The sequence below is a fragment of the Vicugna pacos genome, chromosome 17 (assembly GCF_048564905.1).
Source record: "Vicugna pacos chromosome 17, VicPac4, whole genome shotgun sequence".
NCBI classification, from domain to species: domain Eukaryota; kingdom Metazoa; phylum Chordata; class Mammalia; order Artiodactyla; family Camelidae; genus Vicugna; species Vicugna pacos.
The window spans coordinates 15642703-15665716 of record NC_133003.1 but is presented as its reverse complement, the minus strand read 5'-3'; the positions used below and the strand labels follow the sequence as shown (position 1 = coordinate 15665716).

At 45.1% G+C, this 23014-nt stretch overlaps 1 long non-coding RNA gene across 11 annotated transcripts in view; it reads right to left on the bottom strand.

The window, feature by feature from the left end:
• Nucleotides 1–23014, bottom strand: part of LOC116283906 (uncharacterized) — a 194003-nt gene that overhangs the window by 23339 nt on the left and 147650 nt on the right. For 6 of the 11 annotated variants that reach the window (XR_012060577.1, XR_012060572.1, XR_012060567.1 and 3 more), the window contains 2 exons: nt 6760–6832; nt 6542–6650 (listed from right to left, as the gene is read on the bottom strand). This is a non-coding gene — a long non-coding RNA (uncharacterized lncRNA). Of the gene's footprint in view, nt 1–4031; nt 4133–6541; nt 6651–6754; nt 6833–23014 lie in introns of all 11 variants that reach the window. The other 5 variants (XR_012060568.1, XR_012060569.1, XR_012060570.1 and 2 more) reach the window with 5 other exon arrangements.

Sequence of the window (23014 nt, the reverse complement as noted above, 5' to 3'; positions counted from 1 at the left end):
CTGAGATTTTTGCTTGCATCTATGCCTCTCCACTCCCTGTATGAAAACCTTAGTTCTGATCCACATGGCTTTATCCTTGGATTGCTATGTTGGTCGCTTCATCATTTTTGCACCTCCAGTCTCTCCCCCTTCCATCTAGCCTCAGTACAGCTTCCAGCCCCATCATGAAATACTAATACCATCACGTCTTTGATAAACTCCTCCTGCTGAATGTCTAAATTCTCTATCTACCCTTTCATGCTGTCTGTGGTTTGGCCCAAGCACAGACAGTGGCCTCATCACTCTGTTTTCCACCACTTTCAATCCTGTCCCTTCCTCCCCTGCTTTAGTGGTTTCTGATCATACTCACTAGTGTCTTTGCACCAGAAGCCCAACTTGTGTCCAGCAGCAAGCCAGGATGTCCCATAAGCAGGCTAATGTACTGCTGCCCACGGGTGAGAGGTCCCATTTGTTGGGAGGGGACAGAGGGGTTGCACTGAAATGGAAGGCAATACGGGAAGAGGGAAGGAGCAGCCCTTAAAGGCAAGCATCCCAGGCTACTCCTGAGGTTGTGGAAAGGTGTGGGCTTTAGGAGATGAGCACAGAACCCTGCTAGGCTCGAGGCAGGGCGGGGCTGAATCCTAAGTGTTTCAACACTGCAGAGCCAAGCCAGGCATGGAGAGAGAAGCAGCGAGGGTGAGTTCACCTCAAGGGCCTGGAAGCAGGCATCTCAGAGTCCAGTCCATTTGGGCCAGTTAAGCCAGCTGTTCCCAGAGGGTATGGTGCTTGGTGCTGACAGGAAGCTGCTCACTCTCTGTCCAAGTTAAAGCCGCATTCTTGATCCGGGCAGGTGAAGGCTGGTGTGTGCGCGCCACTTCCCGGGGTGGGGCAGCATCCTGCAAACACTTCCCCTTGGCAACTCCAGCCCAGAGTTCCAGGCCTCCGGGGCTGGGGGACACACAGCTCTAACAGTCTTTTATCTCTCTAAGCTACTAGTTTCCATTTCTGTAAACTAGGGAATAGCATTACTCAGTTCACAGATGGGATGTCAAAGTGAAACATGCAACATGCCTAGCACAGCACTTAGCACACAGTAGGTGCTCAATAATTAGACTTGATGTTCTCATATTTCCATCATGTCTTCTCCCAAAGGAAGCACTGCTCCCTTCCCCTGGGAGTGAACGTCATGGGTCTGAACTAGTCATGCCCCCCCAGGACCTCCTGGGCTGTCCCTGCACCAACTGTATTTTCTTAGCACCCACTCGACATGTGTGGTCTTACCACAAAATAATAAGCAGCACTGACTCCATTTATCGCTGAACTGTACTGTGTGTGCGCGCCTTCTCTCTACCCTGCGGTGTTACACCACTCATCGCAGTGCAGACTTCTTGTCCAACTGGACTCCTTCAAATACTAGAATCTATTCCTGGGCTAAATTCAACCACCCTATCTCCATGTCTTGAGCTGGGACAATGGTTAGTAACACCCTCACTAATCTCCCAAGGAAAGGAAAGAACCTGCACCCTCCTACGAATTTGTGCAAATTCGGAAATTTCAGACTATGCCGGCTGAGTACAGATGGCAAAAGCTTTTTTCTTTTATGTCAAGTCCAACCCTTAGAGTCCAGTTGCAAAGTTCAGCTGACACGGTTTGCTTTTCATGACGAAAGTGCGTCTTAGGAGATGTTTGCCTATTGGGAAGAGAAGCTATGGAAGCCCACGAGTAAAACGCTGCCAAATGCGGCCACAGCTGCTCCACATCTATGTTGCATCTTCCTCTGTCCTTGACAGTTGGCAATATGGGTAATGGGGGAAGACAGGAAGATAACACAGGCACCTTTTGAAAGTCAGCCTTGCTTTGGCTGTGAGAACTAAAGACTATGAAGATCAGAGCAAGTCCATCTTCCAAGTCTTCAATGGACCATGTCCTTTGAACATAAAAGCCCCAAATTAGGCTCCCCAAGGCATGGAATCGCTTAAGCAATGGTCACCCTGGGTCGAGGTCCAGCTGTGAATAAAGTCAAAGATTTCAAGGTTCAAAGCTTTATGAGAATGGGACATTTGACTACACTGTGTATTTCCAAAAATACGCTGAGGACCGGAAGTGGGAAGAGACCTAGGGGCTTGGTCTTCCTCCACTAGCATCCAGGGCTGTGTCTCAAGAGCTCTGCCTTCCCTTCCCTGTTGTCCACTGTAGGACCAGCTGTGTGATGTCACTCCAATAAAAAGGGCCCCAGCCCTTAGACCTTTTTGCCACTATGTCTCAATTTTTTAAAAAAAAAAGAATGTATTTTGGTAACGAAATGTTTTAGAGGCTTTTATGCATGAGCTCATCTGCCTTTTGTCTCACTGTCTCACTCTCTGGATGAAACAGATTTGGGGTACAATCTGCAGAAGAACAGGACCCACCTGCCCGCTCACTTCCTGCAGTCTTCTAGTCTCCACGATCAGAGCTACTCAGCACCACCTCCAGACTCTCAGGCCAATCCTCTCTGGATCTTAAGACATTTAATGGCGTTCAGGCCAGGTGTTCCACCTACATGAGATGTGTGCTGGCTTCGTCCTCCATTTCTTACACCAGAGGCGCTCCTCTGGGGTTTTGCAGGGGTTTGGGAATGGGCTGCTGTTGGACACTCTACTTCTAGCCATTTGGCTTTGGCTTTCTTCCTGCTCCTGCCTTAGCTCCCCAGGAACGTCCTCGTTCTTACTGTCCGTGCCACCTTCCTGACACCCTCCTGTCTTCCCATATGTCTCCCATTCAGCCTCCTGCCAGGACAGCTTGCTGTTCATTCATCCTCTGCCTGGATAGTCCTTCTGCCTCCTGTCCAGGCTGTACATTGCATCCTTTGGGGCCTTTCTACGTCCCTGCCTGCCTTGTCATATATCCCCAGCACCTACGGTGTCTCAGCAGCCTGCCCTGCCAGACCCTGGGATCCGGCTGGATAAGAGGCTATGACTGAGCCTCAGCAAATCAGCCATAGCTTGGTGTTCTGGAAGAAGAACTGTAAATACAGGCCTGGAACTTTGGTCACTTTTTGATAAAGTCACAGCCCTGGGTTTACTGGAAACACAATGGTTATGGAGGACCTGGCTTTGCCTCATACCTCTTTCTTTCTTCTTCTGGGTCATTCTGGTCAAATTCCTTCCTCTTATTTTCCCTGCCTATGAAATGGGACCCTGAAGACCCTTCCAACTCTGAAGTGCCTTGACTCCTGTACTCTTTTGTCCAAGGCAGTTCTGCTTTCAAAGATGCATGAGCTCCTTATGAGACTCACCAGGTTGAGGGGACAGAGCTGACACCCTATACTTGGTCTTTATCTAAAACCTGGTCACTCAGCTATCATCTTTTCCTGATGGCATTTTAGTTTGTGCTGCTTTGTTTAGAGTCTCATCAAATAATTCAACAAGTACCTATTGCATACTGGCATAAGGGAAGAATGACTGAGAACGAGATGAGAAATCTGCCCATGAGTGTCTTCCTCCTGAATGGAGATGAGACCACCCAAACTGCCACCTGGGGACCACCCCAAAGCAGCCAGAGCTTCCAGATGTTCCTACCCCTGCTCTGCCTCTCATCGACTGAGGGCTAGGAGTTTTATGAACCTTCCTAGGTGTGCATTTTTCTTTCCTTATAGGGGAAGAAAAAAAAATCAAACTGTATCCTGGGAAAGATTATAAAGACCAGGATCCTTGAAGGAGTGACTCTGAGCTGATCCAATCAAGACAGCCTCTCCTCCATGCTTATCCTGAGAGTTCTCCTTGTCATAGGATGTGCCACACAATAGCATCTCATATTTCTGTAGCGACTCAAAATCCACATACTTCTTTGCCCACCTTGTTTGAGCCCCAAAGTAACTTTGTGAGACAGGGAAGGCAAATATATATATATATATGTGTGTGTGTGTGTGTATATATATATATGGGGGGGAGAGATATTCCTGTTCCCATTTTCCATATGAGAAAACTGAGGCTCAGAAAGACCGTGTGACTTGAAGAAGTCACTCTCTGGATCCTTGATCCCATGTCCTCTCGCCCCTACATTATCTTTTTCACCTGAGAATGCGTATCTGCCTGCTCAGCCGTAGCCTGAGCCTTGCTTTGCAGCAATGACCAAAGTACCTCTTCAGACAGTTTCACAGATCATTTTCAGGCAGCTGTGGAGAGGACAATAAACACCGTCTTACAGCTCAGTGTGCAGAGAAGCAAGCAAGATATGGTATTATATACAGTCGTGGGACCGGGAGCCCTAGATCCAATCCTCCTGGTGGTACGACAGATGACTTCATAGCTCCCAAAATATTTTCAGTCAGTTTCTCATAAGCTCCAGTTGTCCAAAGCTTCCAGAAGCATTTATGAGGTGGGGAGAGGGGTGGCAACAGGGTGCTTATTGCTGTTTTGCCTGAGACAAAATTACAAAGTGAGACTCTTAATTTGCCTTTTCTCTAGCAGCTCTACCAGGATGTGTGGGTGGGCTAATAAGGGCTTCCTTTCCTCTCTTCCACTTGTTAACAGGAGAGTTATTCTTGGAGTGAACCAGATGCTACAACGACTTGGCAAAAAAAGAGGGGACTAGCCACGTATCTAATTCCTAAGCCAGCCTCATATGCACGTCTGCTGACCTGATGTGTAAACAGCCGGAGAGGCCTGTGCACGGGCAACAAAGTCCACATCAGCTCACAGACATATCTGTGCACTGCTCCTCCCAGCAGGACTTGGGGGGGAGCTCCCCAAAAGGATACAGCAGGGCTGAATCTTTAAGAGCTGGAGGGAAAGGATGGTTCTCCCCAACGTGGCAGTCTGCTGATGGGAAAGCTCCCCAGTCTTAGCATGGCAGAGTGGGGAGGGCCCCTCAGGAGACCTGTTGTGGCCTCCTGGTTGTAGCAAGAGGAAACCAGAGACCAGAGAGGGGCAGGCTGAGGAGCAGGGGCAGACACAGCCCTTGGGGTAGGGGGGCTGTCATGCTTTCCCTCCCAAGGCAAGCCCACCGAGGCAGCACAGACCCCCAGAGCCCCACCCCTGCTGTGCGTCTGTGTAAGGGGGAGCATCCCACAGATGCCCGCGCCACTCCGCACTGGGGTCGCAGGCAGGAGGAGGCGGAACGCAGGAGCAGACAGGGCAGGCTGCAGACAGCACAGACACTCAGCTGGTCCCCACAGCCTCTGTGCTGAGAAAGACAGTGAGAGAGGACTCCTAGGGACCAGGAAACCCAAAGGAAAGTAGGACGGTGCTTGGCTTGCTGACAGCATGCTGTGAGCCCTGTCGGGGTGTGTGTGTGTGTGTGTGTGTGTGTGTGTGTGTGTGTGCGCGCGCGCGCGCGCGCGCGCGCACACGCTTTCCCAGGATGCAGTGACAACCCTCCTTCAAGTGGACAAAAACTCTAGCGGAGGCCTCAGGGCCACAGCTGCTCTGGAGGACTCTGGAATCTTTGCTGCTGCACCTCGGAGGGGCCGTAATGTGTACAGGGCACATTTTAGAGGTTGTTTTGGCTTCTGAAAGCATTTAGAAGTTCCTTAGAAACCCACCGCTGCCTTGAGCAGTCTCTGCTGAAGATGGGCCACAGAGACAAACGGCCCGTGCGGGAGCCCGAGGCCCCGCCCCCGCGCGGCACGCCCGCGCGCCCCTGGTTACCACGGCAGGCTGCACCAGCAGGCTTTTCGGTTTTGCTTTGCTGGCCTGCATAGGTCTGTATTTCAATTAGCTCTCACCTGTCTTTCTTTGAAACGTGCTGTTGCTTCTCCTGTTTTCACCCCTGGGTTGGCTTTTGGCTTTGGCAAAAGTTAGACATTCAAAGATAAATCACAAAAAGTGGACACTCCTTTACCTCCAACATTAAAAATCTTAAAGTTTTACCTACGGTATAAGCCCGGGTCTTTGGTTTTAATTAATCAGAAAGACTGCGGACTTGGGAGCTGAACAAGACTTGTGGTCAAATCCTATCTTTCTTTGATATTTACTTCCAGGTTACTTTCGGCAAGTCCCCTAACCTGTGTGTCTCAGTTTTCTCATCGGTAAAGCAGAGGTAATTATGCCTCCTTATTAGGTTGCCTGAGGATTAAGTCAGTCGTGTACAGCAGGCAGCACATGGTAGCTATTCAATAAATACCACCTCCTTCCCCAGCTGTCCCCTTGTCCTCTGTGTCCCTGTCAGCAGCTGTCACCCCCAGACACGGTTCACATGGCCACCATCCATCTTCATAAAAAGCCTGATGGGGGTTTCTTTAGGGGAAACACGAAGGGAAGGGTGGTCAGAGCATCTGTTAATCCAAGCATTCTAACAGATCTCCTTTGAACAGAGAACACCCCTATCATATACACCACATGCATGGGAGTTTTCCTTCTCGGTGGAGAGGTTTGCTGTGCGACTCGGGAATCAGGCAGGCCTGGGATCTTGTGCCAGCTCAGCCACTGACTAGTTGTGTGACACTGGGCAGATTACATAATCCTCAGAACCTCAGTCTCCTCATTGTGGAATGGGGGAAGCAATCCCTCACAGGGTTTGCTGTCACACTGATGAAATGAAATAATACTTTTCTGGCACTGTTTCTGTTATCTGCTACACATACCTTTCTAAAACTTGGTGACTTAAAATAACAGGGTATGGTTTGTCACAGTTGTGCAGTCAAAGCTGGGCTCAGCTGGGTGGCTCTTCTGTTGCACGTGGTGTCTGTGGGGCTGAAACATCCAAGATGGCGTCTTCACGCCCACATCTCACACTTCGTGGTGCAGCTGAACAGCTGGGGGCGGTCCAAGCAGTGCTCCCCCTCTCTCCCTCTCACCTCACCATTTGGTACCTTGGGTTTTCTTCCACTATGGCAGTCTCGGAGCAATTGGACTTCTTATTTGGTAGTTGGCTGCTAAGAGAGAGAAGAAGCAAAAACTGCCAGATCTCCTAAAAGTGAAGTCTAGAACTGACATAGGGTCATTTCTACCTCAGTGTGTTGGTCAAAGTAACTCAAAGGGCCAACCCAGATTGAAGGGGAGGGGAAATAAGCCCCATCTTGTCCAGTGAGGAACAATGCGTGCCTGCAGGATGGGAAGGACTTGGTGGCCACCATCTTTGGAGACCAGCTACCATGATGTAAGCCTCTAGTACAGTGCCTGGAACAGTACAAGTCATTTTTTAAAATGCTTGCTTGAGATCAGATTGAGATCTCTGCACACATCAGAAAATGGAACATAGACTCCATACCTAAAATTTCAGGAGATCTTGTGTCCCTCAGATGGATGAACAAGAAAACATTCCAAGCAGGCATTCACAACTGAAGCCCCAAGAATGCCATTTTCACTCACTACATCCATGCCTTGAGCCAGTGTAAACAGCTTTCTCTCAGAGGTCTCAGAGAATGAGTTTTCCTGACCCACCTCCACCCCTGCCAAGGTTGGCAAAGTTGTAGAGTATCCTTCTTAAAGAAGAATGGAATAGAGAATAAAGTGAGGAAGGAAAGGGTTGGTACATATGCTCAAAGCCCAAAGATGACAACTAAGAAAACTTTCTTTCATTTTGGAAAAATGGAGAACAAAAAAGGTTGAGAAACAAATTTTCTCACAAGAAAACAGACATAGCCACTGGGTGAAATGACAAAGTTCTATTCCCACAGCTTACACCAGCGTATGTGACTGCAGGAGGAAACAAAGCATCAAGACGCTACGAGATCCTGCCTTCTGAGGTGCGGCAAAATGTAAATTTCGTAGCAACAGGGAAGAGATTGTATCTGTGTTGCACATTCTGTGTTTGGACCCTGGGCAGATTTAAATGTGTCTGGTGACATGGCCTACGGTCAGGGTGAAATGGAAGTTAAGCCAGCTTTTCTTAGACCTGTTTTTTTCTCCTTTTAATCATCAATCTTGCTTCTGAGTTGCTCTTTCTTTCTCCCTATTTCTGAGCACCTGGTGCAAGATCTCTTCTTTCACATCCCAACCATCTATATGGAGTGCGGGAAAAAAATATTTTTAAAAAATCGCCTAGAAATAGAATTTCTTGTTGAGAGGAAGCTGTCTACGTGTAGGAAACCCTTGTGAGGTAGCTGTGGGATGAAGGGAACGTTCCGAGGACAGGGTCTGGGGAGGAAGCAAGGAAACAAGACAGCTCAGGTGTTCTGTGGTGGAAAGGAGCAGGAGCTGGAGACAAGGACAGAGCCCAGAAGGGAGCCTGGCCGGGAGCTGGAACCCACGATGGCAGAAGCAGGCCAGGGACACTTCTCCAGCGTTGACTGTGACAACAGCAGACTGTTCTGGTTCACGGCACCCTGAGTGTCTCTGTAATTTTTTCATGGTCCGCCCCCGCCCCTACCCCCGCGCTCCCCACCCAGGGCCAAGAGAAATACCGAACCATTGTTTCCTTAAGTAGCAAGCCCCAACAGCTCAACACATCCCAACAGCTTAGCAGCGTTTCCTGCTCCCTGTTGATTTTCATAAGGTGCTTGTGTTTTATCTCAACCATCCGGAGCATCAGAGATTCCCAAAGATAAGATATCACTGAAAGGAAAGCAGCACAATCTACTGTTGAAACAGGGAACTACTTTGAACTGGTAGTGTGTACAGTGCCCCACAGATCTGGAATAGCGCTTTGTCTCCTGTGAGAATTCAGGACAGCCTACAGCGCCGCCCAGGAGAGTGCTGCAGCCCCCGGGGGGCCTGGCGCCCAGTTTGGGAACTGTGGAACGACAGTGCTCATTCCTAAGTTGCCAGTGTTGACGGCCACATGGTCCTGCTGTCGCTCCTGACTGTCAGCAAGTCCTAACACGCCTGCGAAGGTCTTGTGTGCGTGTCTACAGTGGACGCGTGTTGAAGATGGTTCAGTGAGGCGGGCTGGGGTCAGCATACAGAGGTGGTAAGAGAAGCAGGGAACAGAATGAGTTCAGCAGAGGCAGAAGCTCAGGGTGAGACGTGTACCCTCAGACGAGACCTCGGGGTCTTGTAGAAACCTCACGCTGGCATTTCACTTTCTGTAAGATTAGGAGTGGAATTTGAGCCTATCTTGGGACAGAATGACTCCAGGTGGCATTTTTTTTTTTAAAGAGTTGAATATCTACTATCTGTGGGCAATGTTTGTAGAGTATTTAATATAAATTACCATCACTGCTTAGCCTAAAATTGGAAAACTGTGTTACAGGGACAAAAAAAAATCCTTCTATGGAATATATTTTGACAACAAAAACGTTAGGGTGGAGGCCAGTCTTGAAGACTGTCATTTTGTATCAGCCACACAATCGTGCCGTGCCTAACTGGTAATTTTCCCTTCTGCTGAATCCTCTACTGTGTCTCACTCTCCTTGTCCTTTATGAATTGTCCTGCCCGTCTGTTGTCCTGTGAAGGACAATAAGAATGAGCTCATATTTAGTGACCCTCTGAGTCCATTCTCCCAACTCCCAGGTCAGGGCCAGGGCCAGATCAGAGACTGGCAAACTTTTTCTGTAAAGAGCCCAACAGTAACTATTTCAGGCTTTGCAGGCCACACCGTCCCCGTTGCAATGACTCCACTCTGCTGTTATAGCATGAAAGCAGCCACAGACCACAGGTAAAGGAATGAGTGTGGCTGTGTTCCAATAAAATTTTATTTGCAACAATAAGCAGAGGGCCAGATTTGGCCCGTGGACTATAGTTGATACTCCTCTGGTCCAGGAAGTGATAGTCCATAAAAGGAGGTGTGTGATATCTTTCAGCAGACTATGAGGAGATACGGTGGCACGAATGAATTTCCCAAACTCGAGGCCAAGGGCACAGTCCTCCACAAGACGGCCACAGCCACTCAAGATTCAGACACCAGCTGCAAGTTTGGGGGTCCCCAGGACCCCAGGACCCTCACTTCTGACCAAGGGACTACAAATTCAGGGGTCTTCTTAGACTCCCTGAAGGCTGGTAACTTGCTAGGATGACTTACAGGACTCAGGAAAGTGCTATTTACATTTACAGATTTTTGGGGGGGTGGTAATTATTTATTTTTTAATGGAGGTACTGGGGACTGAACCCAGGACCTCATGCATGCTAAGCATGTGCTCTACCACTGAGCTGTACCTTCCCCCTCACTTACAGTTTTATTATAGCAAAAGGATGCAAGTCAGAACCAGCTGAAGGAAGAGGCACACAAGGTGAGGTCTGGGAGGGGCCCAAACACCAAACGTGGGTGGTCATCTCTCGTGGAGTCCTGGACAGTTCTCCTCTTCCAGCTACGACACGTGACAATACTCAAGAGAACCACCACCCAGGGAGGCTCACCGAAGCTCCAGTGTCCAGAGCTTTCACTGGGGCTCCAGTGCATACTGACCACATATTGGGGGTGACCTGTAGTCTCTAGCCCCTCCCAGAGGTTCAGCCTAAGACCTTTCATTTCCAGTTCTTCCAGAAGTCAAAACCAAGATGGCCGGTTCCAAAGTCCCCATTATAATTCACATCCTGAGATTACTGGTGGTCAAAACTCCCAGGCAAATACAGGCACTCCTTCCTCTCAGACAGGACATTCTAGGGGCCCAGTGATCAGCCTCCAGAAGCCAAGGGCAAAGGCCAGAACATGCTCTGGGCAAAGATAATTTTCCACAACACAATAACATAAGACAGCCTAAAAGTACCTTCATTTTTTCATTTGTTCACTTGCTTCTTCACTCATTTCTCTATTAAAGCAACACCTTTGTATCATCAAATAGCCTCCTCAATGGCCTCCTTGCCTCCACCCTTCCTCCCAGTTAGAGTGACCCCTTAAAACCTAAGTCAGCTCACGCCCCCTGGGTCAGAACGCCCTTCCCTTTTGAGGCTGAGTCACATTCCACTGCATGTATAGCCCACACTTTGTTTATCCAGTCATCCATCAGTGGACACCTAGGTTGTTTCTTCCTCTGGGTTACTGTGATTAGTGCTGCTGTGAACACAGGCATGTACCCTCGCCTACTTTTCCCATTGTATTTCCCACTATATTATATAATTTACCGATTTAATATCATCTACGGCCTGTTTCCCTTCACTAGAATGGAAGCTCTGTAAGGGTAGGGATTTCTGTCTTGTTTCTTCCCTGATGTATCCAAAGCAGAACAGGGTCTGGCATATAACAGACACTCACCAAATAGTGCTATTAAGAAAACTAGTATCAAACGTCAACCATGTCCCAGGGCCTGGAGGAAGCACCAGTGAATAAGACGTGGAATTTACAGTTTAGTGGGAAAGTTAAGTACTGTTAATTGGGGGAGGTTCCAATTTGGTAAAACAAGCTTACTGACAAGACCGCTGCTGCTTCTGCAGCCGACCTTTCCCTTCACGTGGCTCTCTTGCGTGAGCATCACCACCTCTGTTACAGATGTGTCCTAATGGCGAGAATGAGCTATTTCTCTCTATTCATTGCAATTCTACTTGATGTGAGGATAGTTGAATAATTTACATTGTGATTGAATAATGATTCTATTTTTATGTTATCGCCGCCGGAACATTTCCACCCACTGATCTGTCTTAATTGAAGAGTGCATTGCAAGATTCTCCGAAACACTCATCATTTAAGAGTAACATCCATATGAAGAAAAGCTTTAAACGTCTTTCTCTTCATACCTCGGTGGACTTGGACTATCTCTAAAAAGGAATTATCTGATATCCAAAGCCCATGTGATCGCTATTTTTTGTTGTTTGTGTTTTTTGGGGTTCTTTTGTTTGTTTTTTGGGGGGGTAATTAGGTTTATTTTATTCATTTGTTTATTTTAACGGAGGTACTGGGGATTGAACCCAGGACCTTGTGCATGTTAAGCAAGCACTCTACCACTGAGTTTCACCCGCCCTGATCACAATTTTTTCAACCAGTATTTCTACTTGGACAAAATTCTGGTGTTTCTTAAAATAACTAAGCATCCTCCCGGGTTGGTGTCCCAGGAGATTACTTACAAAGAGCTCAGAAATTCTGTTCTACTCTCTGGGCGTACGTGGTCAGTGTACTCAATTCTCTCCCTGCATCCGCCTGATCTATTCAAATTATTCTTTTTACTCCCTCCTCTCAGTAAACAGAAAAGTTTCTTTGGTTTTTTTTTTTCTAGAAAAAAAGTAATTTCTGATTTTTCCAGAAAACATAATCACAGAAAGAACATACAGGACACCAATTGCTCCAACTGCTATTTAAACCTGGTGAACATGACTCTGGGTCTGATATCACTTACATGCGGAATCTTAAAAAAGGACACAAATGAACTTATTTACAAAACAGAAACAGATTCACAGAAATAGAAAACAAACTTATGGTTACCAAAGGGGAAAGAGAGGGGAGGGATAAATTAGGAGTTTGGGATCGGTAGATAAAAAGTACTGTATATAAAATAGGTAAACAACAAGGTCCTACTGTAGAGCACAGGACACACTACACTCAATAGCTTGTAATAACCTATAATGGAAAAGAATCTGAAAAAATGTATATATACACGTATGCATAACTGAATCACTATGTTGTTCACCAGAAACTAACACAACATTGTAAATCAACTATACTTCAATAAAAATAGGATAAAGTAAAATAAAATAAAACAGTCTGAATCTATTCTGTCCAAGCTGGTAGACACCAGTCCCATGTGGTGTCAGAGCCCTTGAAATGTGGCTAAACCAAATTGAGATGTGTTTAAGGGGAAAACACACATCAGATGTCAAAGATTTAATACACACACACAAAGATGGAAAATATCTCAATAATTTTTTAAGTGGCATTTCTTTTTTTTTCAATTGAAGTATATAGTCAGTTACAATGTTGTGTCAATTTCTAGTGTACAGCACAATGTCTCAGTTGTACACATACATACATATATTCATTTTCATATTCTTTTCCATAGAAGGTTATTATAAGATATTGAATATAGTTCCCTGTGCTATACAGAAGAAATTGATTTTTATCTATTTTTAAATATAGTAGTTAATATTTGCAAATCTCAAACTCCCAAATTTATCCCTTCCCACCCATTTTCCCCTCGGTAACCATAAGATTGTTTATCATGTCTGTGAGTCTGTTTCTGTTTTGTAAGTAAGTTTATTACTGTCTTCTTTTTTATTTTTTCAGATTCCACATATAAATGATATCATATAGTATTTTTCTTTCTCTTTCTGGCTTACTTCACTTAGAATGACCATCTCCAGGTCCATCCATTTTGCTGCCAATGGTATTATTTTATCCTTTTTTATGGCTGAGTAGTATTCCATTGTATAAATATACCACATCTTCTTTATCCAGTCATCTGTTGATGGACATTTAGGTTGTTTCCATGTCTTGGCTACTGTATATAGTGTTGCTATGAATATTGGGGTACATGTATCTTTTTGAATTGGCATTTCCTCCAGATATATGCCCAGGAGTGGGATTACTGGATCATATGGTACGTCTATTTTAAGTTTTTAAGGACTCTCTATACTGTTTTCATAATGGCTGTACAAAACTACATTCCCACCAGCAGTGTAGGAGGGTTCCCTTTTCTCCATATCCTCTCCAGCATTTATCATTTGTGGACTTTTTAATGATGGCCATTCTGACTGGTGTGAGGTGATACCTCATGGTAGTTTTGATTTGCATTTCTCTGATAATTAGCGATTTTGAGGCTTTTTTCATGTGCCTTTTGGCCATTTGTATGTCTTCATTAGAGAATTGCTTGTTTAGGTCTTCTGCCCATTTTTGGATTGGGTTGCTTGTTTTTTTGTCATTAAGTTGTATGAGCTGTTTATATATTCTGCAGATTAAACCTCTGTCAGTCGCATCATTTGCAAATAATAATTTTTATATTGATTACATGTGTGAAATTATAGTATTGTGGACATGTTGGTTAAATAAAATACATTGTCAGTTACATTAGTCCTTTTTACCTTTTTTAATGTGGCTACTAGAAAGTGTAGAATTATGGGGCTTGCATTATATTTCTGTTGCATATTCCTGCTCAGATAATCATTTCGTGTGTCTCTGAACTTATATACATATTAAAAGAGCAAGATCATGATACTTTCTATTTCATAACCCACTTATTAACATATTGCTGCCATACTTCCATGTCTATAGATATATTCCTTTAAAAGTATTTGTAATACCCCCAATGTTTCATTGTAAAATTGGAGTATAATTTCTCGAACCAATATCCTATTATTAAACAGTGGAATCTTTCCATTTTCCATTAGTAAAAGAGCACTGTAATAAACATCCTTGGACTCACATATTTGCTTATGTGAGTGACTATTTTAGTAGATAAGCTTCCAAAAGTGAAATTGCTAAGTCAAAAAACACACAGTTTTAGGACTTTTGTTACTAACTAAAAATGACCAAGTCGCTCTCTAAAAATGTGGTGCTAATTTAAACTCATCAGCAGGTATACCTGGCTTCATTTCCTCATAGCTTTCTGCTACTGATTCTTATGGTTTAAAGAAAAAAAAAAACTCAGTGTCTTCATTTTACTACTTCTATTACAAGGAAAATGGAACTGTTTCCCACTTTTATTAGCACTTTATGATTCATCTTTTGTAAACTAACTTCATGTCTGTAACCCATTTGTCTTTTGCAGAATTTCTCTTTTGTTACTGGCTTACAAGGATTTTTTATAGATTAATTATATTAATCCTTGGTCACATATGTTTCAAATGTTTTTTCTTAGTTTATTTGCCTTTTCATCTTTTATGTTACTTTTTGATGTTCAGAGGTTTGAATCGTTACATAATTTTCTTTCAAGATAACTGCCCTCGAGCTGATGTTAAGGAATTCCTTTCATACTTTGAAATGATGTCATTATTCAAGTATAACATCTTCTATTATATTTGTGGTAAGTTCTTTTACATTTATTCCCTTACACCATATGGAATCTTTTTTTGTGTACAAATTACAAGGCTTATCTTTTTTAAAATGTTAAGCTAGACATCCCAAATCCATTTATTAACCAGCTGTCCTTTTTTTTTTTTCCATTGGTTTAAAAAGTGAGCTCATGTGGAAGGATTGAGTCCACACAAGGTCAAGTCTGTGGAAATGTTCCGGAGGATGGAAAAGGCATGAACTTGGGTCTAGGATACGGGTGGGCAGGGATCCGGGTAAATTGGGTTAGAAGACCAGCAAGAAGGGCACAGGCTCTCAGTCTTCTGCACTGTTCCTCGTCATGAGTGACCTTGGTTGGGTCTCTGGCTTTAACCTGTTCAGAATCACGTGCCATTAAAAAAATCTGAGTAAAGTCAAGGTGTCTTGCCCCAGAAAAATATGCACACATATGTAGCTTTGTACATAACTGCACGAGGTTTACAGATCCCCTAAAGTCTGCCCCGTGGACTTACTGGGATACACAGACCTCAACGAAGAGGACTCTTTTCCTATGGAGAGATCCCCTTCCCTTGTGGAGGAGGAACTCAAACATTTAGAGGTTAGTCATACTCCAGGTAAAAGCAGGTACAGAGGTGCTGCTCCCTTCTTTACGCTGTCACATTGAATACCCGCCAGCCCCCAAACTAAGACTACACGTCCCGAGTCCCAGCCTCTGTTCCCACCGACACCTTATTTTCTGCTGCGACAGCTATTGCTGGTTGCCTCTCCAGCATCCTATCAGAGCCCAGAGTTTTGTTCAGTTAGCTACCCACCCTTCCACTCCAGGAATGGACCCCAGCCCACCCAGCATGAGGGGCGGGTCCTGGATGACTCAGACCAGCCAGGACACTATATTCTTTGACCGCAGCCACTGGTCCGGGAGTGGACAGGGGACCTAAGCCATCCACCTGATGGAAATGGAGGTCTCTTGCTTGGGCAAGAGCTGGGGCAGAAGCACTCTCTCTCCCACTAAACACAAAAGGGGGAGCTGACACCTGCTGCTGTCAGCCATTCAACCAACCAGCTTTAGAACAAAGACAGTACCATGGAAGGCAGTGTGAGGAGAATGGAGGAAATTCCTTAGGGAGGTGCTGAGCCACCAGATCCAGCATCCTTGAGGGGCTTCTGTTACTTGAATCAATCTATTACCCTTGTTGTTTAAGCTGTTTTGAGTTGTGTGTTTTTGTTTCATGTAATATAAGCTTCCTGGCCTGGGAACACCTGGCTGAGACACTACCTTCTCCACAACTTCCACAGTTAAGCCAGCTGGCAAGGACACCTCCCTCCCGTGCATTTCCACAGCCCTTTGGACAGTCCCTCTCCTGTTGCAAGAATGCCCCTCATTAGATCATACACAAATGGCAGGTCAGGAACCCCAGCTTGAGACCTTTCATATCCTCACAACACTCAGCGGTTAGCTGGTGTTCGATGACTTTTGAAAGCTATGCCAGGACTGCCTGCCTCTCTGACGGGGTCTGCGTCTTCCTTCATCGCTAAGATAAAGTTTTTTTTAAAGGGCTAAAAGAAAGATTAATAAAAGTTTCCCTGATGTCCAGAGAACCAGCTTGCTTCATAGGTTGTGATTCTCAAATCTGACTGTATTTTTCAATCACTTGGAGAGTTTTTTAACATTCAGATTTTTGGGGGCTGATTCAAGAGGTAAGAGTGACCACACATATTTACTACTAAGTGAGAATAAATAAGGGGTTAGAAGATGATCTATCGGTAAAGGAGTGAAAATGGTGAAGGAGATCAGAGACCTGGATGAGTCTCGGTCAGGGCGGGATGACTGGGAGGGGGCATCACGGTTCAGAGGACGCACGGAGAAGAGCTTGAGGCAAGTGCTGGTTGCTGGGCCTCTGGGTTAAAAGAGTGGGAGCAGCAAAGGGCCACAGACAGAAACGACTCCTTCCCCCAGGACACGCGGGGTCAGAGTCTGGCTCTAGGAGAGGAACTCAAAATAAATGAACAACACGCCTGGGTGTCTGATGAAGGAGCTCCACCTTTGGGCTTGACTCTTTCTGTCTTGATACTGAGGGGCACTGAGTGATCACCTGATCCCCACTGGGCCCCCTCAATGAAGCCTTCTGGTTGATCCATCAGGTCTACTTACACAGAGCTTACAGGCAGCCTAGGAAGGAAATGGACCTTCAAAAACGTAGGAAAGACCCCAGCTACTTGCCTTAGTTACTCTTTCATGTATAAGCTGCAACGACCAATGTTCACCAGCTGTTGAAGTAACAAGCAGAACACAGAAGATGAGCTAATACGAACAGTCAGAACTGTGGCCCCAGGAAAAGCAGAGATCACTTTTGAAAGAGAGGAGAACTTTAAAGAAAACCAATTTCTCTCCAGAGAAAGCTGTGTGGCTACTGCATCCATTAAACAAGAACATGTAGCTATAAAAAGGAGCAATAAAAGAAGAAAGAGTTCATAAATTATATATGTCACATATAATTGTATACATAATGATTTTATATTTGTAATAATTACATGCATATGTATGCACATACAATTTAAATTCAGTTTGCCCCACTGGAATGTAAGCTCTGAGTGCAGAGACGTTGTTTTTTTCATTGCTATGGTTCCATTGCCTAGACTCTGACACAAAGAAATAAAAGAAAAAGTCTAACCCACCTAAAGCAAAAGTAATAGAAGGAGTGAAAGGGATAACATAGATGAGCTAAAACTCTTGCCTTTGAAAGTGGAGAGTCAATAGCTATTTGTTAAAGTTGACAAACCAAGAAAAAAAATATTATAGGGCTTCTAGGTCAAGATGGTAGACTGACCACGTGGATACATCTTTGCCCTGTGCAAACCCTAACAAAACAGCAGGAAAGGGGCTTTTTAAGACGATGCACAAGAACAAAGAGAAAGAGCAAAATACAATGTCAGGAAAGTTTTGGAAAGCTGGAAAGTAGACAGGTTGAAGACTAACTCTCTTAACAGACCTGGGACACCTGAATGCCAGGCTGATAGGAGGGAGAGTTGTGAAAAGGCCATTGGTAAGAGATGGGGGGCAGAGCGTGTGTGGTTTGACCACGTAGAGGTGATAAACAGCTGGACCTGCATCTTCTGAAGAGGGAAGATGATAAATACCAGAAATTTGAGAAGCAAATATTTATATATATGCATAATATATGTTTGTATATATATAATATATATGACTTAACATATGGAGGGAACTACCAAAAGAATCAGCTAAAAGAACTGAAATTAGTTGCCTCTGAAGAGAGTATAATGAGAAGGGTGCTTCTGTCGTTTGCAACAAACTGTTGAACAATTTGTTAAGTTGTGTACCTATATAACCATAATCATTCTTAAAATTGTTGAGTAACAATATAAAGTTACACCCCACCAGGTGAAAACAAAGAGTGAAAAGAGGCTACTTATGGAGGGCAGGAGTACGATGGAGGGGCTGGATGAAGCACGGAAAGTTTTCCTACCTAGAAATACTGTTTCAACTTTTATCTCCATGTGTGTTCGGTAAATCTATTTCTTTATCTATATAGAAGCAGACTGGTTACAAAAACAGTCACGGTAATTATCCTCCTGTATCCATGTCCCTGTGTAGACCCTTCTGGGTTTGTCTCTGGCTTTGGCCCCTTGACTGGCAAGGGCCAACGGGACAGTAGCAGACGTGACACAAATGTGACAGAGGCTTGCAAAGTGCTTGTGCATTGGGGTTTGCCCTGTCTTGCTGCTCTCGGGACTCTCAACACTGCGGCCATGTAAAAAGGCCTGGGCTAGCCTGCTGGAGGGTGAGACCACGTGGAGCAGGTGCCAACTGTTCCAGCTGAGGCTGTCGAACCTTAGCTCACCCCGTCAACCCAGCTGCTGACCACAGATGCGTGAGCCCAGCAAGACCAGCAGAAGAACCACCCAGCGGAGGCCGGTCCAAATCTCCCACTCACAGAATCATGAACTAAATAAAAGTTTGTATTAAACTTTTATGTTTGGGGCCATTTATTAAGTGTCCATGCTAACTGATAGATTTAGACACCGACATAGAAAAAGAAATGGTATCTTTCTGGATCCCAACCCAGATTTCTGGATTTCTGGATCCCAACCTAGATTTATGAGATCATTCTAGAGGGTGAATCCTGAGAATCTGTGTTTAGAAATCCCCACAATGACTCTAACATAACCTGGACAAGCATTTGAGAACCACTGGTCTACAGCAAAGATCAAAAGGTTTGGAGATCTGAGTTCCAAGCCAGATACTTCTACTTACTAATTGTGTAATCTTGGGGCAAGTGAAGTTGAATGCCTCTGAGCTTCCATTTTACCCTTAGGAAAATAAAAGAATGTTGTTATGGCGATTAAATAGGCTGGTCTATGTAAAGTGTTCAGCACCATTCATGGAATTTCTTCCCCCACCTCCTCCAGCAAGCCCTAATGGACCCTTACAGAGGCAGCCAATTCAGCGGATGATTCCAGAAGGCCCGCGGGTGGTTTGTCTATGATATTGTATGCTTATTGTCCTTTCTGTCTTGAATAAAGCACAGGACAGAGAGAGGCTGATGGAAAGCCACCCTCAGAAGGGTTTTATTTCTGTCATTTGTCAGGGTGACTTTAATAAAAATGTTATAGTGTGAAATAAGAAACTTCCAAGATAGACTGGAACAGGCTGTAAGGGGAAAATAGGGCTGTTATCAGATTCACGATTTTGAACAAATGATTTAGGAAATCTCAAACACAGGACCAGCGGTTTCTGATGAGGGGACAAGAAATCTTAAGAGGCAGGGTCAACAGCATGACTGCCACCTCAGAATGTCAAGTCACCTCCACTTTTTGTTTGAGTCTGTAGAGTGAGTTAGGACAATTCTGTAGAAGCTTGAAAGTCATGAGCCTCAGTTTTCCTATCTGTAAAATGACAGGCTTAAATTAACTGCTGTCTGAAGTCCCTCTGAACACTGACAAACAGAAACAGACAGACACAGAAAAACTTATGGTTAACAGGGAGGGAAGGGGGAGGTGGAGGGATAAATTAGGAGTTTGAGATTTGCAGATACACACTACCATATATAAAATAGATAAATAACAAGATCCTACTGTGGAGCACAGGGACCTATATTCAATATCTTGTAGTAACTTATGGTGAAAAAGAATACGAAAAAAAATGTATGTTCATGTATGACTGAGTCATTATGCTGTACACCAGAAACTGACCAACACGGTAAACTGACTATGCTTCAACTAAATAAATAAATAACTCTGAAATAAAAAAAATGTTACTTAAAATCTTTCTGAATCTTATCAAAGAGATTGGTGGCATTTTTTCACAAAGCAAACATTTTAATATTAACATTTGATGTCTTCCTTAATGTGATCACAAAACCGTGAATGGAACACACAGATGTGGACATGGACACATTCACTGACTGCACATCCCAAACTAAAGGCTGGGGGCTCTCTACCCTTGGGAGAGCCAGTACTGATTTATCAGCCCAGCTGGCGACAGACCAGCTCAGCAGGAAAGAGGGAGGGGACTCTACCCCACATCACTGATTAGAACCTTGCTACTCCAAGTATAGTCTGTGGACCAGTGGCATCAGCGCCCCCTGAGATCTTATTAGAAATACGGACACGCAGACCCCCACACCAGACCTCATGAACCAGCATCTGCTCTGGAACAAGCTCCCCAGGGGACTCATGTCATTTGGCAAAGTCCGACGAGCACTGGAGTAGCGCATCTCCCTTGTCCAGGTGGAATTATTTTCTCACTGTGAGAGCCTGTAGAAACAGGCCACAGATCTCTCCCACTTCTGTTTGCATGCTCCTTTGTTCCCCCAACAAGAGGTGAAGTCGTCTCCTGAACCTCTTTGAATCGGGGCACTCTGTGTCTTGCTTTGAACAACAGACTGCAGCAGAAGTAATGCTGCTGGAGTCCCAGGTGTGGGCCCCCAGTGGCCTTGCGGCTTCTGCTTTCACCCTCTTGGAACCCTGAGAGCGCTCTATGAAGAAGCTCAAGTTAGCTGGCCGGAGGATGAAAAAAAAACTGTGGTGAGTGATGCCCAGCCAACAGCCATAACCATTAAACCAGACATGTGAGTGAGTCATGTTAGACCATCCAGCCCTGGCTGAGCTGCTGGGAGACAGCAGCCTGGACAGTGTCCTCTGGAAGACCCGCAGAACTGCCCCGCTGTGCCCAGCTCAAACTGCTGACCCACAGAATTATGAGGGGAAAAAATGGTTATTGCTTTAAACCACCATATTTTGTGATTTCTTATGCATCATTAGATAAATAATACACTCCTGAAATCTTCACTAAGGGCCCCACAGGTTTCCTGAGAACAAATGAGTCCAACTCCATCTTGGTGACAGATATTATCCTTACTGATGTGAAACTAAGGGTTGGGCAAGTTTCTTCCTGGGGGAGCCCCTGTGGTGTCAAATGATGGGACGATGGAGCTATTCACCCTGGGTGATTCCCAGGAGCACTATGACCAGTGTTACCCTCTCCACAGTTCCCTGGATGGATGCTACGAAGAAGTAAGAAATAAAATAAAAGCCATGATCAAAGTTTCCTGATATCTGGCTCCCGGGTTTATGCAGAGACCTCGGGCTGCTCTCTCCCCTGTGCCTTGACCCAGACTCCTGACAGTTTCGGCTCTAATCCAGACACCAGCCAAGGCAGTGACCTACGAGTCTCTGCTGACCACCACTGAACTGCAAAGACTCCAAGCTTTGGGGTCACCCGAACTGAGCTTCAATCCATGCCCTGCCACTTACTAGCTAGGTGACTGGGGAAATCACCTACCTTCACTGAGACTCAGCTTTCTCACCAGTCAAGTGAGATTAAGAATCCCTATGTACCACTCACAGGCACTGAAAACAAACTCAAGTTACCAAAAGGGAGAGTGGGGGAGGGAGAGGAGGGACAAATCAGGAGTTTAGGATTAACAGATAGACACTACTATATATAAAACAGATAAACAAGGACCTACTGTAGAGCACAGCGAACTATATTCAGTATCTTGTAATAATCTATAATGGAAAGGAATCTGAAAAAGCACACGTATAACTGAACCACTTTGCTGTACACCTGAAACTAAGACAACATTGTAAATCAACTATACTTCAATAAAAAAATTTTAAAAGAATCTTTATCTATTGAGATGGTTGAACTCATGTATAAGAAAGACGATGGCACAGTATGAATGCTCTGTCAGTATATTCTGCGTAAACGAGGCTGGGGCGTAAAAGCTATAAAGTCCCAGACAAGTCTAATTCTGAAAATGACAAACCCGCCAGCCCCAACCCCAACCACAACCCTGCCCACCCTTCGAGAGCACCAGACTTCTAAGTGGCTGGACACGCCGACTACAGTCTGGCTGTTTATCTGCTGCCTGCCTGGCAGCTCTTCCACTGACAGCCGCTGGAAATGGGGGGCGGGGTGATCAGCATTCATCTCTGGGTCACCAGGTCAAGTGGGTACTAATCAGGAAAAATGTTTGGCTATTAAATGCTCCATTGAGTCCTTTAAATATCACCTGATGTGTCATAAATTTGGATTAGCCGTAGAAAATCAATCTTTACCATATGCAAATTAAAGATGAAATGAGATTCTCCTTGCGAGCCACTGCTGTCCCTCAGCACACCCGTCCTGCAGCTTTATTTCACTGGCCTGAATTTTCTTCCACTTTGCTTCAGTGTGTGACTTGAAACCCATTATCCCTTGGACAGTTTATGGTCGGAGAGCTCTGATCCCAAAGATGGCCTTTAGAGGAATTCTGCTAACGGCCATTTCTTCATCTCCCTCGTGTAGATTCAGCTGCCCCTGGGAGTGAACTTGGCTGTGCTGACCTTAGTCCTAAAACCATCTCCTGAAAATTGGATATTAATCTTGGTCTTGATGCGCATGGTGCGCGTATGTGTCTGTGCATATAAATGGGTACTCTAGGAATATACTTAGGAAGTTAAGCTTTCCCTTAAACATCCAGCACGGTCTTTATTAGTCACTCTTCCTGATTCCACAGAGCAGTGAAGCCTTGGGACCAGACTTCTCAGAGCTGGACTGAATCACTGGGTTTGGGATGTCAGAAAACAGGCAAGTTTTTTTACCACTTCCCAAACTGCTCTGTTCCAGCCCATACAAATCATTAGAGCATATAAAGTACAGGTAGGGAAATGGAGCAAAAGCAACGGTGAGTTCCCGAGGGACTGAAATGCTGGCTTTCAGTCCCAGCAGCCGCCAGCTACCCAAGAACTTAGCAGTGTTCTGCCTTTGTATTCCGCAAGGTTGGAATAGATGCGGCTAATT